Genomic DNA, 14,991 nt, shown 5'->3' on the forward strand with positions numbered 1-14,991 from the left:
AAAAGGGTATCAAATTCACCCATAATACCTCATACATTCAGAGAATTCAACTTCAAAGCACAAAGGTAATGGGAATAAGGGCAAACCTGATTGGAGAGATCGGTTGAAATCAAATGGCACGACTGGATTTGCAAACCAATGTTAGGGTTTGCTTGAGCTGAAAGTGTGTGAGTCATAATGAACCTTTCAGAGTTGCCTGGAGGTTGCTGCAGATTAATTCTCACTCTCTCTGTCTAGGTTTCTCTCCAAGTTTTGTCCAGGGTTTTGTTCCAAGGAAACCTCAGAGTGTTTTACTTCTCCTCCTTTTTCTGTCTGTTCTCCCTCTTTTATAACCTGATTTTCATGGCTTTGTGGGGTCAAATGAGAGAGGTCCAAGTCCAAGATTTTTCTATTATATTTTATTTATTTATTTATTTATTTATTTATTTCGTTTTTCGTTTTTCCTTTTTTCTTTTTTTTTCTTTTTTTTCTTTTTTTTTTCTTTTTTTTTTCCAAATGCGTGGGCTTCGCCTAGCGAGCATGACAGTTCATGAACAAACTTTTACTCCTTCAAGATTAACGTTTTGACTGATGAATAGACCCCATTTGAAGATGTTGGAAGTATCTCAAGCCATTCCCTTGTGTTGACTGATCATCTAAATAGAACCCACAAAGTGTCATGGATGATGTTCAAGCTTCTTGGAGCTAATCCCGATTGACATTATGAAATGCAATGTATCTAATGTTAAATGACCTAAAAATGAATGCGTGAATAAGGAGGACAAATTTTGGGGTGTTACAGCTGCCCCTATTCAGTCATCAGCTAACCCGAGCAGGATGAAAGTGAACAGCTTATCAGACAAACAGGGTGAGCTGTGATTGAATACCAAAGACAGACCGAAAATTTGCGCTCCGAGAACACCACAAAAATGCTGAAATACACCGCGCTATTTATTTCTCTTCCGATCCTCTGGCTGAATCTGAATCAGTCTTCTGACTTAATCTGGAGTTTCGATCCTCTGGCTGAATCTATACTCAATTTAGTCCTCTGGTTGGCTGTTAATTTTGTTCCTCGGGTTGGATACGGTTTCAATCTTCTGGCTAGATCTTCTTTGATCTTCTGGCTAGATCTTCTTCAATCTTCTGGCTAGATCTCCTTTGTTTCGATTCTCTGGCTGAATCTATTTTCTTTGATTCTCTGGCTGAATCTACTTCGATCTTCTGGCTAGATCTGAATTTTTTCGATTCTCTGGCTGAATCTATTTCCGGTCTTTGGACTAGACCTGACTTCGATCTTTTGGCTAGATCTACATCGATCTTCTGGCTAGATCTGAATTGTTTCGATTCACTGGCTGAATCTAGTTTCTTTGATTCTCTGGCTGAATCTACTTCGATCTTCTGGCTAGATCTATTTTCTTTGATTCTCTGGCTGAATCTATCTATTTTTCGGTCTTCGGGATAGACCTGACTTTGATCTTCTGGCTAGATCTGGATTGTTTTGATGATAAATTCCCATCATCAGGATCTCGCATCTGGGGCATGCGCTGGTTGACCCTCTTTCGAAATCTACAGTCTTCATGTTAGATATGCAGCTTCGAGAATATCCCACTTTTGGGCTTCGTACATATTCTTTAGGCTAGAACATGTTATAACGACTCTTCGATTAGACTTTGTTTTTTTTAATGCGATCCGCGGGCTGGATCCTCTTGTAGGTTGATTTTTTGTTCAACTATCAATCTATTCCTCCAGCTGGCTTGCTGGGGAAATAACGCTTGTAGTCGACTCTCTGGCTGAATCTTCGAAATGACCCTCAGGCTGGATCTCTGGAAAACGATTCTCAGGCTGAATCTTCGAAATCACCCTCATGCTGGGTCACACACACACTTGATCCTCTGGTCGAATCTCATGACTTTGGTTGTAAAGTAATTTTTCAGTCTGCTTTGAAGAACCTGTTTATCAGCTGATGTGTATGTTTGATATGCATGCAAAATGCAAATGCAAATGTTATGCATGGTGCAAAAGAAAAAAGAAATCTGCTTGGGGAAGCAACTCTGGCAGGGAGCGGATCGCTGTATCAATCCTTGAATGCTCTGTGGGGAACGATCCGTCTGCCGGGACCGGGGAGCCACCAAAAATAAATCGGCCTTTTTTGAAAAGTTGACCTTGCTGGGGAAGTATCAACTATGGAAACTTTGCTTGGCGAGGCTCTGCGAGGAGAGTCTGTGAGGAAAGCACTTCCTGGGGAAATGTCGTAGGAATCGACCTTTGTTGGGGATATGAACTTGCTAATCGTCCTCAGGCTGGGGATTAAAACAAATCTGTTAAAAAAATTAATCTGCTGGGGACGAGATGAACACTGGGAACACCACCCTCTTGTCTGTTGGGTATGCGACTACTCCGCTGTTGCTGGGAAGATACAGTCTGGCACTGTCGACTCCGCTGGGGATATACAGTTTGAATACTGTCAACTCTACTAGGGATATACAGTCTGGATACTGTCAATTCTACTGGGGAACCTGCTCTGCAGAGGAGAGGCTTTGTCAACCGCTTAGGGGTGAGGATTCATGACTTGGCATCTGGTTCCTGTGACAGGTAACAAAAAAATACACGTATGCCCCGGGGAATTACTCGGTTTGAATTCACCGTCCGGGATTAAGCACATTCAAAGCAATTTTGACTGTTTTCCTACGCAAGTCATCTGCAAAAGCCACCATTACATTCAGATGCAATATGTTTCCTCAAGAATTCAGACATCTTTTGCAAACAAACTGATAAATGAAAAGTAAAGACGCTTTTTAACTGAATTATTCGACTTTTGTTGGTTGAAAAATTTGTGCCAGGAATAGGCGAGTACATCAGGAAGCTGATCCCTGGAAAGAGGCGATCGCTATAAATTGAACAAGAGAAACTATCCTAATGGCAATGTGGAAACGGGGTCCCACCGAGTTTCGACTCTGATTTGGCTCGTATGTCCTCAAGACACTCTGCTCATCTTGCTTTTTGAAGTGGATGATTAGTCGATCTTTTACCTTCGAAGATTGCCGGATTGAATGAAACAGTGATATAACACGGATGAACTCAGATTGCAATTATTCGCTTATTCCCTAACTTTTGCGTGGACCGCCCTTTTGGGTTTTCAATCCACCGGGATACCCTTTTTTACCTGAGCCGCCCTTTCGGGTTTTCGACTCACCGGGTGTACATTTTTTTTATTTTTATATCCCTAATTTTTGCCCGAACCTCTTCATTCTTTTTTTTGGTTCGTCGGGATGCCCCTTTTTTGCCTGGACTATTCTTTTTACTGTCCAGCGGGTCTATTTTATGCGAAGTATTTTTTAACTGCGTCTGAGTTAACAGGGGACGGGAAGTCTTCGCCATCCATGGTTGTTAGCATCAGAGCTCCGCCAGAGAAAACTCTTTTAACCACGTATGGACCCTCGTTGTTCGGTGTCCATTTGCCCCTGTGATCTGTGTTGGGAGGAAGAATTCTTTTGAGTACCAATTCACCGACTCGATACTCCCGAGGGAGCACTTTCTGATCAAACGCTCTCTTCGTCCGTCTCTGATATAGCTGGCCATGGCATATAGCTGCTAGTCTTTTTTCCTCGTCCGACTTCATTGTTGGTGCAGGGAAAAGTTATTTTGGCACAAAATGGCATATGAACCCCCTCTGTGTGATCAACATTGCACCAACTTCGCGACCATTGACGTTGACCGCCCCATCAAACATCATAATCCATTTGGATTCAGGGTCAGGCCCCTCCTCCGGGAGTGGTTCCTCGCAATCTTTCGATTTGAGAAACATGATGTCCTCATCAGGAAAGTCGAACCTCATAGGTTGGTAATCATCAATCGGTTGCGCGGCAAGATAGCCTGACAAGACACTTCCTTTGATGGCTTTTTGTGAAGTGTATTGGATGTCATACTCTGTCAGCATCATTTGCCACCTAGCAACCCTGCTGGCTTTTCAAAAATATGCTTGACTTGATCCATCTTTGATATCAATAGAGTCGCGTGAGTCAACATATACTGTCTTAGTCGGCGAGCAGCCCATGCCAAAGCGCGGCAAGTTTTCTCGAGCAGTGAGTATCTTTGTTCACAGTCGGTAAACTTTTTGCTAAGGTAGTATATTGCATGCTCTTTTCGACCTGACTCGTCATGCTGACCGAGCACACAACCCATTGACCTTTCTAACACAGTCAAGTACATGATCAACGGTCTTTTCCTCTCGGCCTGTAGACCGGCCCCGATCTTGATCTCTTTCTTGTCGTCTTCGGTACCAATGTTGATGGTCTCAACCACCTCCTGATAAGGTGTGATAGCTCGGTCCTCCTGTTTCAACAACCTGACTAACTCCTCAGGCAATTCACAATCTTCCTCAACCCCTTTCTTCGGCTTGATAGATAGGATTGTCGAAGTCATACTTGGCCATAGCAGTGTCGTTAGCAGTGAGATCCGGGTGATCAGTTTTACGAGGTGTTTTTTGGAAAGAAAAACGAAAAAGAAACATGAAAAAGAAACATTTCCGTTTTTGTAAAAGTAAAAATAATTGAAAGAAAGAGAACACAAAATTGTTTGCAAAAGCTGTCCTTTATTGATGATGAAAATAATTGCGAAATGTAACTAAATGGATGGCCCTACAGATGAGTCATTACGCCTTGGTCAAAGTGTAAGACTTTGTTATGCATGTGATAAAAGGAAAACAATAAAAATTACTCCTTCAGTAGAGTAAACCGGACGACTTTTTTAGACGACCAATTGTCGAGCTTTTCTCCTGGGACACACGGGCGAATCCATCTATCTAAGTCACAGTCGCTGTCAGCCTTGTCTTCATCTACAACATTGACGGTGTGGGGAGAAACCAAACCCCCGCTGGAGAAAGTACCGGCTTCATTCTTCTGAGACCCCGGAGTATACCCCAATCGAAACTTGTCTTCTTTTATGATTGGCTCCACAAATTTGCCCCAGCCTTGGGCATTACCAGCCTTAACCACTTCAACAGCTTGCTTGTATGAAGAGATAGAAGTCCCGACCTTCTCAGACTCAGGTGAAAAGACAGTTTCGGGCGCGACCTCACTGATGTTTATGGTTTCGAAGCCCTGACACAACATCTCATGCATCTCGCCATCCATCTCCACATACTTAAATGTAGACAGGTGGCTAACAAAAATATCCTCTTCACCACAGACGGTGACGATCTGACCTTCTAGTCCATATTTGAGCTTCTGGTGGAGAGTAGAAGTAACAGCACCGGCAGCATGAATCCAGGGTCGACCTAGCAGACAGCTATAGGCAGGCTGGATATCCATCACATAAAAGGTACTCTTGAATACCTGCGGTCCAATCTTAACTGGCAACTCAACTTCGCCACAAATAGCTCACTTAGAGCCATCAAAAGCCCTTATAACTAAATTACTCGGCCTCAGGGTGGCTTCATCGCAATCCAACTTCGTTAAGGCTTTCTTTGGGAGAACATTCAGAGAAGAACCTGTATCAACCAAAACATGGGAAAACACCGTCCCTTTGCATTCCATTATGATATGCAAGGCTTTATTGTGATTCCTGCCCTCAGATGTTAGGTCATAATCGGTGAAACCTAGCGCATGGCTAGTGTGTACATTCGAAACTACCGACTCCAGCTGGTCAATAGTTATCTCTGGGGGAACATAAGCCATATTCAGTACTTTCAACAAGGCTGCTCTGTGTGCCTCAGAGCACATCAATGGTGAGAGAATGAAGATCTTTGAGGGTGTCTGATTTAGCTTGTCGACTACCTTGTAGTCACTTTTCTTGATAATCCTCATAAACTCATCCACTTCCTTCTCGAATGCAGTCTTAGGAGGAGATTCCTCGGTAGTAACCTCTTCGGTGGATACCTGTTTTCCTTTATCCTTGGCAGCTGCCTCAGCTTCAGCATTCGTGCGCAATGTTGATGGTGCAAATAGGCGTCCACTGCGAGTGAAGCCACCAATTCCTCCAACATTGTCTACAGCGGAGCTACCAATGTCAATGTCTTCTTTGTTAACTTTCTGCCCCTGACAGTAGATATCAGCCCCATAGTGCCACGGGATAGCACTGTCTTTCTCATACGGAACAGGTCCTGGTACCGTGATGGTGACCGGACCAATCAAAGTCGGTTGAGGGTTGTCAGAGTAAATTGGTGCTGGACTTTTTGGGAAATGTATTGTTGTCGGAGCGGGTCTCTCGGGTACATATATTTCTTCAGGAGTGAAATAAAACGTTACTGTCGACACATCATTCTTCACTGGACGAGTCTGATCGAACTGAAGACAACCTTCATCTATAAGTTGTTGAATACCCCTTCTCAAACTATCACATCCGTTCTTGGCGTCTTGACAATTTCTGCACTCTTCCCCACAACCCGGGAAAATCCGTCCTTTCAAGAGTCGGTCTTTGACCACCGATAGCGAAGTCTTCACTTTAGTCACATCAGAAACCAAATTCAAAGTTTCCCCACTATCAACATCATTAATCCTCTGCCCGCCGTGAGCTGGCCTCGGGTTTTGGATAACATTAGGCACCGGAGAAAAATTGATGGCCTGGGCATTTCTCAAATCTTGTACCTTTAGCTGGAGAGCCTTGCAATTATCTGTAGTATGGCCAGGTGCGTTGGAGTGAAAAGCACATCTGGCGTTGACATCATAACCTCTAGGCAGATTGTTGGGATCAACCGGTGGGGCCAGAGTTCTCAACGTAACCAGATTCATGTCAATCAGCTTGGGAAGTAATACAGAATAAGGCATTGGGATTGGCTCAATGACCCGGTCCGCCTGCCTTGGACGTTGTTGATAGGGTCTCTGCTGACCCGGATTACCTCCTTGTTGTTGATTGTTGTACCTGGGTTGCTGTTGCGGGTGATACTGCGGTTGAGGAACAGGTGTTGGAATAGTGATTGCGGCCACTTGATCTTGATAATAATTAGGGCATCCTCTGCCCCTGCCTCTGTCGGCATATACAACGCTCGTCTCACCTTCTCTTCTTCGCTGACCGTTACCAGCAAACGGTTTCTTGGGAACTGATGAGTTGGAAGCATTGTTGTCTTGAATTCGGCCCATCTTCAACAGACTCTCGATCCTTTCTCCAATAATCACTATCTCTGCAAAGCTGATTGACGGGCAAGCAGCCAATCTCTCGATATAATTGCCTTGAAGAGTGTTCATGAACATGTCCGCCATCTCCCTTTCAGACATAGGGGGTTGGACGGATGCAGCAATCTGTCTCCAACGCTGAGCATATTCTCTAAAGGTTTCCTTGGCAGTCTGAGACATTCCTTGCAACAAGGTCCGATTTGGAGCCATGTCCAAGTTGTATTGATATTGCTTGACAAAAGCCTCTGCCAAGTCTTTCCAACTCTTGATGGTAGTACGAGACAAATGAGAATACCATTCACGAGAAGCTCCAGTTAAACAGTCTTTAAAATAGTACATCCACAGCTTTTCATCTTCAGTGTGAGCTCCCAACCTTCCCAGATAAGATTGGAGATGAGTGTGTGGGCAAGAAGCCCCGTTGTATTTCTCAAAAGTAGGGGGTTTGAACTTGTGAGGGATCCTTACTCCCTGAACCAGACCAAGATTGGTGACATCAAAACCTAAGGAATTTTGAGACTCCAAAGATTTGAGCTTCTCAGCAAGCTCATCCATACGGCGAGTGGTCTCGAGGGCCTCGTCGTGCAAAGAAAATTGATCATACTGACAATCTTTAGTAACGGGGCGCCCGTTAATCCGAATCCCTTGATTCACATTGTACCTTCCGCCAATACCATTCCCAACATTTCCCGTGTTGCCAACATTACCCGGGTTTCCATCAACATTTGCGTTACCCGCGTTTCCAGTGTTCACAGGGTTATCAACGTTCCCAGGGTTACCAGGGTTCCCCTCAGCACTTGGTATTTCCACCTCTGGGTCGGGCCTCGGTTGCTCAACCAATTCCCTCATCTTTTCTTGGCCTTCTGCCATACCAGTCATCAATGTCATGAACTGATCCATCCTTTCACGCATATCAGCCAGTTCTTTCTGTATTTGGTCCATTGCTAGTCGTGGACGGTTTTCCTTTGTCGGGTACCTGTGAACTCGCTTGTGACTAATAACTGTCTGCAACAGGGAACAAACATTAGACACTGCGGTGACACCTGCAAAACAAACAAGGGTTAGTATGTATGGTATGCGATGCACTGCTTATTCGATTTTAAGGCCCCCCCTTAAAAAGGGAATACGCTACAAATGAATAAGCATGAGATGTTGGATGCAAATATGCAAATGATGTTATGCAATGCAATGGCATGTCAATCAGAATTGCTGGATCCGCTTGAAAATCTGTCAGGTTGCACTGCCTGGAGAGAAATTAAGAGGATCAAGCAAAGCACACCAAACAAAGGTCATGGGATGGATCATGTTATCCTTAATATCAACCATCCATTTTTGGTGGATTATGGTTTACACCTTATCAACACCCAAGTTTCATTGATATTAAGGATACCTGAACGGATCAACCATGAATCAAGGGTTTGTTGCAAGTCACGAGCATGGAGTTTAGGTTAAGAACCACCCAAATGGAGTGTACTAAGGTTTAAACCTGCCAAACATGTTCTACAAAAGGTTCCCATAGTCATAATCCCATCTTTCGGATATTATCGGAGGAACGACTACTCGTATTCCAAAAATATTCTCAAGAGAGACTCTTTAAGTGTAGTATCGCGTAACAATCGTATCAAATCTTACACTTGAACGAGTTTCGCACTACGTCCTACAAATAGGCCAAGATGGGTTTGGTAAACTAAGGTCCTTGGCTTTTAAGGTCTATATTGGAAAAAGTAATGTCTAACCACAACTTACTTGTGTGACATTATTGATCCCAACATGACCTCCACCTAGTGAATGGGCTTGCAAATCAACTTGCTAAGGAATAACTCCACACAAGTCAACAAGACTATGCCATTCTCCTATCCTAAGTGCACTCGAGTTCGGGTATAGAACTCATCTCACAAACAGAACCAGCAGATACGGCAGTCATATGTACACAATGCAATAAAGCAGGTAAATGCTGAAAGATAAATAACTGTAAAAAAGAATAAACACCCAATAAACAAACAACCTACAAAAGCTAGGAGGGACTCGCTTAGGGAAACCGGGTCCCCAGCAGAGTCGCCAGCTGTCGCAACCTGAAAAATGGAATGCGAAAAAAAACAACCGGTGAAGAAAGACAGGAGAGTCGCCACCGTGCGTTATTTATCCCAAAGGAGGGAAAGGAAACGCTCGAAGTAAACCTGGAAAAAGGAAAGGACAAGACAGGGTCTCGCAACCAAATCTTGGGTTCGGGAGTCGATTATGCGAAGGGAAGGTATTAGCACCCCTACGCATCCGTAGTACTCTACGTGATCCACTTTTGTAGTTCTTGTCTAAAGGGTGTGGGTTTATCTAATGTGTTATTTACTAAAAAAAAGGGGTCAAAAGAAAATGACTCGCACGGATGTCGCATCCACTGCATACGTATCTCATCTGAATATGAGAATCAGAGTCTTTGTAGCTCGGCTACCTAGGGGTTAAGGGTAATTGTGCTCGGTAAGACATCGCGTCTTATGCCTACGTATCTCATCTGGAATGAGAATCAGAGCAAGTCGTAGTTCGGCTAACTACGGGGTTATGGATTGGGTTTTGGACGAACGACGTTACTACGCAATCTACCGGATGCTCGGCCTTTGGAGACTTACTCGCCTGTAGTAGAAGGAGTTAACGTGTTCTTAGGAGAAGAAAAATCAATGAGTTGGTAGGGTTAGGGATGCTCATGCAAAAAGGAGTCCTGGACGAAGGAACCTGTAAAAAAAATAAACACACAAAAACATTGCCTCCTATCGGGGTCTTCCAGCTAGGAAAGCAGTAAAATGCGGGAAAAATGTAAAAGTACCACGCGGATAAAGATCCGAAGTAACAACGATTAGAGGAATGGGAAACCCAGGGATCCTTCCAAGCTAAACACCATCAAAGAAAGTGAGTCAGTACAGGTACTCAGAATAAACCTACAGGTGGTATCCCACAAATAAAGTGGAACACCAGGGAAGCTATCCCTGCAAGAGTATGTGAGCCCTCACAAAAACTCAACAAACAGGTTAGAGTAATATGACGGAATTAGGAGAAAACAATGCCATAACAAACACAAAACAGGTTAGAGCAAACAGGATAGGGTAATCAAGAGTTCCCCCCAAATCAAAATGTCACCACATGAATCATGCCATTAAAATTCACAAAAAGCAACCAAGGGTAGGAGGCCTAAACCTCTTGTCAAACACATGCATCAAAAGGGTATCAAATTCACCCATAATACCTCATACATTCAGAGCATTCAACTTCAAAGCACAAAGGTAATGGGAATAAGGGCAAACCTGGTTGGAGAGATCGGTTGAAATCAAATGGCACGGCTGGATTTGCAACCCAATGTTAGGGTTTGCTTGAGCTGAAAGTGTGTGAGTCAGAATGAACCTTTCATAGTTGCCTGGAGGTTGCTGCAGATTAATTCTCACTCTCTCTGTCTAGGTTTCTCTCCAGGTTTTGTCCAGGGTTTTGTTCCAAGGAAACCTCAGAGTGGTTTGCTTCTCCTCCTTTTTCTGTCTGTTCTCCCTCTTTTATAACCTGATTTTCATGGCTTTATGGGCTCAAATGAGAGAGGTCCAAGTCCAAGATTTTTCTATTATATTTTATTTATTTATTTATTTATTTATTATTTTTTTTTTCGTTTTTCGTTTTTTTTTCGTTTTCCGTTTTTTTTCTACTTTGTTTTTTCATTTTTTTTTTCAAAACGCGTGGGCTTCGCCTAGCGAGCATGACAGTTCATGAACAAACTTTTTCTCCTTCAAGATTAACGTTTTGACTGATGAATAGACCCCATTTAAACATGTTGGAAGTATCTCAAGCCATTCCCTTGTGTTGACTGATCATCTAAATAGAACCCACAAAGTGTCCTGGATGATGTTCAAGCTTCTTGGAGCTAATCCCGATTGACATGATGAAATGAAATGTATCTAATGTTAAATGACCTAAAAATGAATGCGTGAATAAGGAGGACAAATTTTGGGGTGTTACACTTCCCAACACATATACTGGGATGGTTTTCCCCATTGAGTTATATCCTCACCGGGACAAGTCTTGATTTGGTGTGCCTATCTAGTTTGATCCTAGATCGGTCTCTTGAGACTCTTTTACTGTTTCCCCGTGGTAAATAAATAATTGCTCAATAATTAGTAATTATTATCCCCGGCGGAGTCTGTGTTTCTCTACCCTCATACCGGTAGTTGTAAACCCTATTTCTTCCCTTTTTGCAGAGTAACTATTTTTGTTCATCTTTAATTGGTGACAGTTATCTTCATCCAATATTCGGTGATGATATCCCCTCATCTGCTTGGATAATTGCCCTGATTATGCAATTTATCCCCAGTGGGTCATCTCTCGTCTACCTTGTTGTTGTTGGTAACGATTGTTTCTCCCCTGAATTGGTCATCATTATATACCTAGTTTCGGTATCCCGATGCCTTTTCTTTTTGGTCGATTTATCCTTTATTAACCCAGTAACCGGTTGTGGATAATTGTCCATGCGAGTATATTATCTACGTTCTGACGGTAATAGATAGTATATCTCATGCACTCTCGGGTCTGAAGCCTTTTGTTCTTCCCCAGTTGAGTAAGATTCGTATCCCTTTTGTGGAGTTCAATATCCATCCTGTAATCGAGTTTGCTTTGAGCCCTCTTTTGGATGATGAGTGTTTTGGGAATATTCCCCAATTCACGCCTTGGTATGTCACCTATTATATGCCCAGTAACCGGTATCCCTGGTGTTTCTTCCTCTCTGCTCCCTATTATGACTTTTTGTCCCCTGTGGAGTCAGAATCCCTGAGTTGAAGTATGCCTTTTAGGTTTTCCTCAAACGTTTTGAAGTTTTGATATCTCTCACCCTTATACCGGTCTTGGATATTCATCTCTTCCTGAGCATGTTGTATCTCTCACCCTCATACCTGGCGTTCAGATCACATGTCTCCTTGAGCTTATTACCCAGTAACCGGTAATACCTCATCCCGCTGCTTCCCCGGGAGTGTCCTTGTGGACATCCCCAACGAAGTCCCTTAGTGGATTGTTTTCATCCGGATTTTATCCGAAGTATCCGCTGTGGATAGTTTTTGCTGTATTGGCATATTCCCCAATACATGCATCTTCGAGTCAGCTCAAGTCTTTCCATTGGATCTTTTCCCTTTGGAATTATATTCCCCACGCTTTGAGTCGTGACCTGCTCGCGCATTTTTATCCCTTTTCTATCCCCAGGAGAGTCCCTAGGGTCTTGGTCCCATGGAGTGAATTGCTCATATGGATTATCAGTGGCTTCTGATTTCTTTGCTTTTGTGGACACATATCTCCACAGAGTGCTACCATTTTTCATACCTACATTTGCATCATGAGGTCTCTTAGGGACCAAAATTCGTCTCTTTGTTATTATTTAAGCCCATTCTACCCCGTCGAGACGAAGACTTTAACCTTCACTTCTCCGGCTAGAATGACCTTAAACAGGGGCATCTGTAAGACCCCAATTTTGACCCTAACATCCCTCATGGCATCATAACATTGCATTTGCATTGCCTCAAGGATCTTTAGCATCTTGGTTCCCTTTGCCTTTGGGTGGGACTCCTTGTGATTGGTTTGAGATCACCAAGCATGCTTGAATTATACATCATTGTTTCTCTTACTTTTGTTTACTAACCAAAAGCACAAAAATGTGTCACTAACATCTTTTGTTTGAAGCTTGAGTATCATCCAAGAAACTTTGTGGGTTCTATTTAGATGATCAGTCAACACAAGGGAATGGTTTGAGATACTTCCAACAGGTTCAAATGGGGTCTATTCGTCATTCAAAACGTTAATCTTGAAGGAGCAAAAGTTTGTTCATGAGCTGTCATGCTCGCTAGGCGAGTAGAATGGGTCGCTTAGCGAGTCCCAAGAAAAGCCACCAGAATCACCTACGCTCAGAGGAATTTCTTGAACTGTCATGCTCGCTAGGCGAAAAAAAAAAACAAAAAAAACGAAAAAAAAAGTAATAAATAAATAAATAAAATATAACAGAAAAATTTTGGACTTGGGCCTCTCTCATTTGAGCCCACAGGTCCACAAAAAACAGGTTATAAATTCAGAGTTTCAGTGAAACAAAAGACCATTCTATTCTATTACCCTGGCAGGGAAAAAGATAGTGAGAGAAGAGCTAACAGAGTTTAGAGCAACCTCCAGAGACTGAAGGGAACTCATCGGCAAAGAACCAATTCCCTATCATATAAACCCTAAGAGTGCTTTGCAAACCCAACCGTGCCATTCAATTTCATCGGTCTCTCCAATCAGGTTTGCCCTTATTCCCATTACTTTATGCTTTTAATTTGAATGCTCTGAATGTATGAGGTATTATGGGTGAATTTGATACCCTTTTGATGCATGTGTTTTACAAGAGGTTTAGGCCTCCTACCATTGGTTTCTTTTTGTGAGCTTTTTGTGAATTTTAATGACATGATTCATGTGGTTACATTTTGATTTGGGGGCAACTCTTGATTACCCTATCCTGTTTGCTCTAACCTGTTTTGTGTTTGTTATGGCATTGTTTTCTCCTAATTCCTTCATATTACTCTAACCTGTTTGTTGAGTTTTTGTGAGGGCTCACATACTGTTGCAGGGATAGCTTGCTTGGTGTTCCACTTTATTTGTGAGGTACCACCTGGAGGTTTATTCCGATTACCTGTACTGACTCGCTTTCTTTGATGGTGTTTATCTTGGAAGAGTTTTTGGGTTTCTTATTTATTTAATTGTTGTTACTTCGGATCTTTATCCGTACGGTAGATACTCTCAATCCCTTTACTTTTCCCGCATGTTACCGATTTCTTAGGTTTCGTATAGCCTCTTGTGGCATGTCATTTAAGGTAGCGCGATTCCTTCATCTAGGACTGCCTTTTTACATGAGCATCCCTAAACACCCCAAACTCATTGATTTTTCTTCTCCTAAGAACACGTTATCTCCTTCTACTACAGGCGAGTAAGTCTCCAAAGGTCGAGCATCCGGTAGATTGCGTAGTAACTTCGTTCAACCCAAAACACAACCCTTACCCCATAGGTGGTCGAACTACGTTTTGCTCTAATTTTTATCCCAGATGAGATACGTAGGCATAAGACGCGATGTCTTAGCGAGCACACTCCTCTTTAACCCATAGGTAGCCGAGCTACGAAGACTCTAATTCTCAGATTCAGATGAGATACGTATGCAGTGGATGCGACGTCCGTGCGAGTAATTTTCTTTTGACCCTTCTTTTAGTAAGTAATACATTAGATAAACATACACGCTTTTCTCATCCCTTCAATCATGTTTGCACAAATAAATTTTCAAAAAAAAAACAACAACCTTTGCAACAAATGTGAAAAGGGCTCCCTAGGAGTACCTAGGATGCTTTGGGTGCCTAATACCTTCCCATTGCACAACCAACCCCCTTACCCAGATCTCAGACATTTTTACTAGTTTTTGATTCGATAAAACTTTTAGGTTTTTGTTCGCTTTCTAAACATTCCTTTGGATAAATAGAAGTGCGGTGGCGACTTGACTTGTATGATTTACCTTGGATTTAGTCAATATCTCTAATGGTAACGAATACCCCGCTACAAAAAGAACTTAAGTCTCCTCAAAGATTAGCTTCTCTCACTGCAAGTTCCAACAGATGGTACATCTGAGAGTGGGAAACACTAGACATTATAGTCAGTTGTGGAGAATTTCCTAATGTACCGTTGTTGGGTACTAAGGGTTGCATCAATTATAACCCTATGTTATCTCAAATGCAACATGGCTACTCCATGGATGGTCCTCCTGACGCAAAGGACTTACAACCATTTGTGCTCTTTGACATCCAAGCAAGCAATCCTGATGTAAGAGCAATACGAAAGGCTTGGTTAAAGGTTGTTAGGAAGGGTAAAGAGTTTGGAAAAAGAAACC

The sequence above is a fragment of the Lathyrus oleraceus genome, chromosome 4 (genome assembly GCF_024323335.1).
Source record: "Lathyrus oleraceus cultivar Zhongwan6 chromosome 4, CAAS_Psat_ZW6_1.0, whole genome shotgun sequence".
NCBI lineage: Eukaryota > Viridiplantae > Streptophyta > Magnoliopsida > Fabales > Fabaceae > Lathyrus > Lathyrus oleraceus.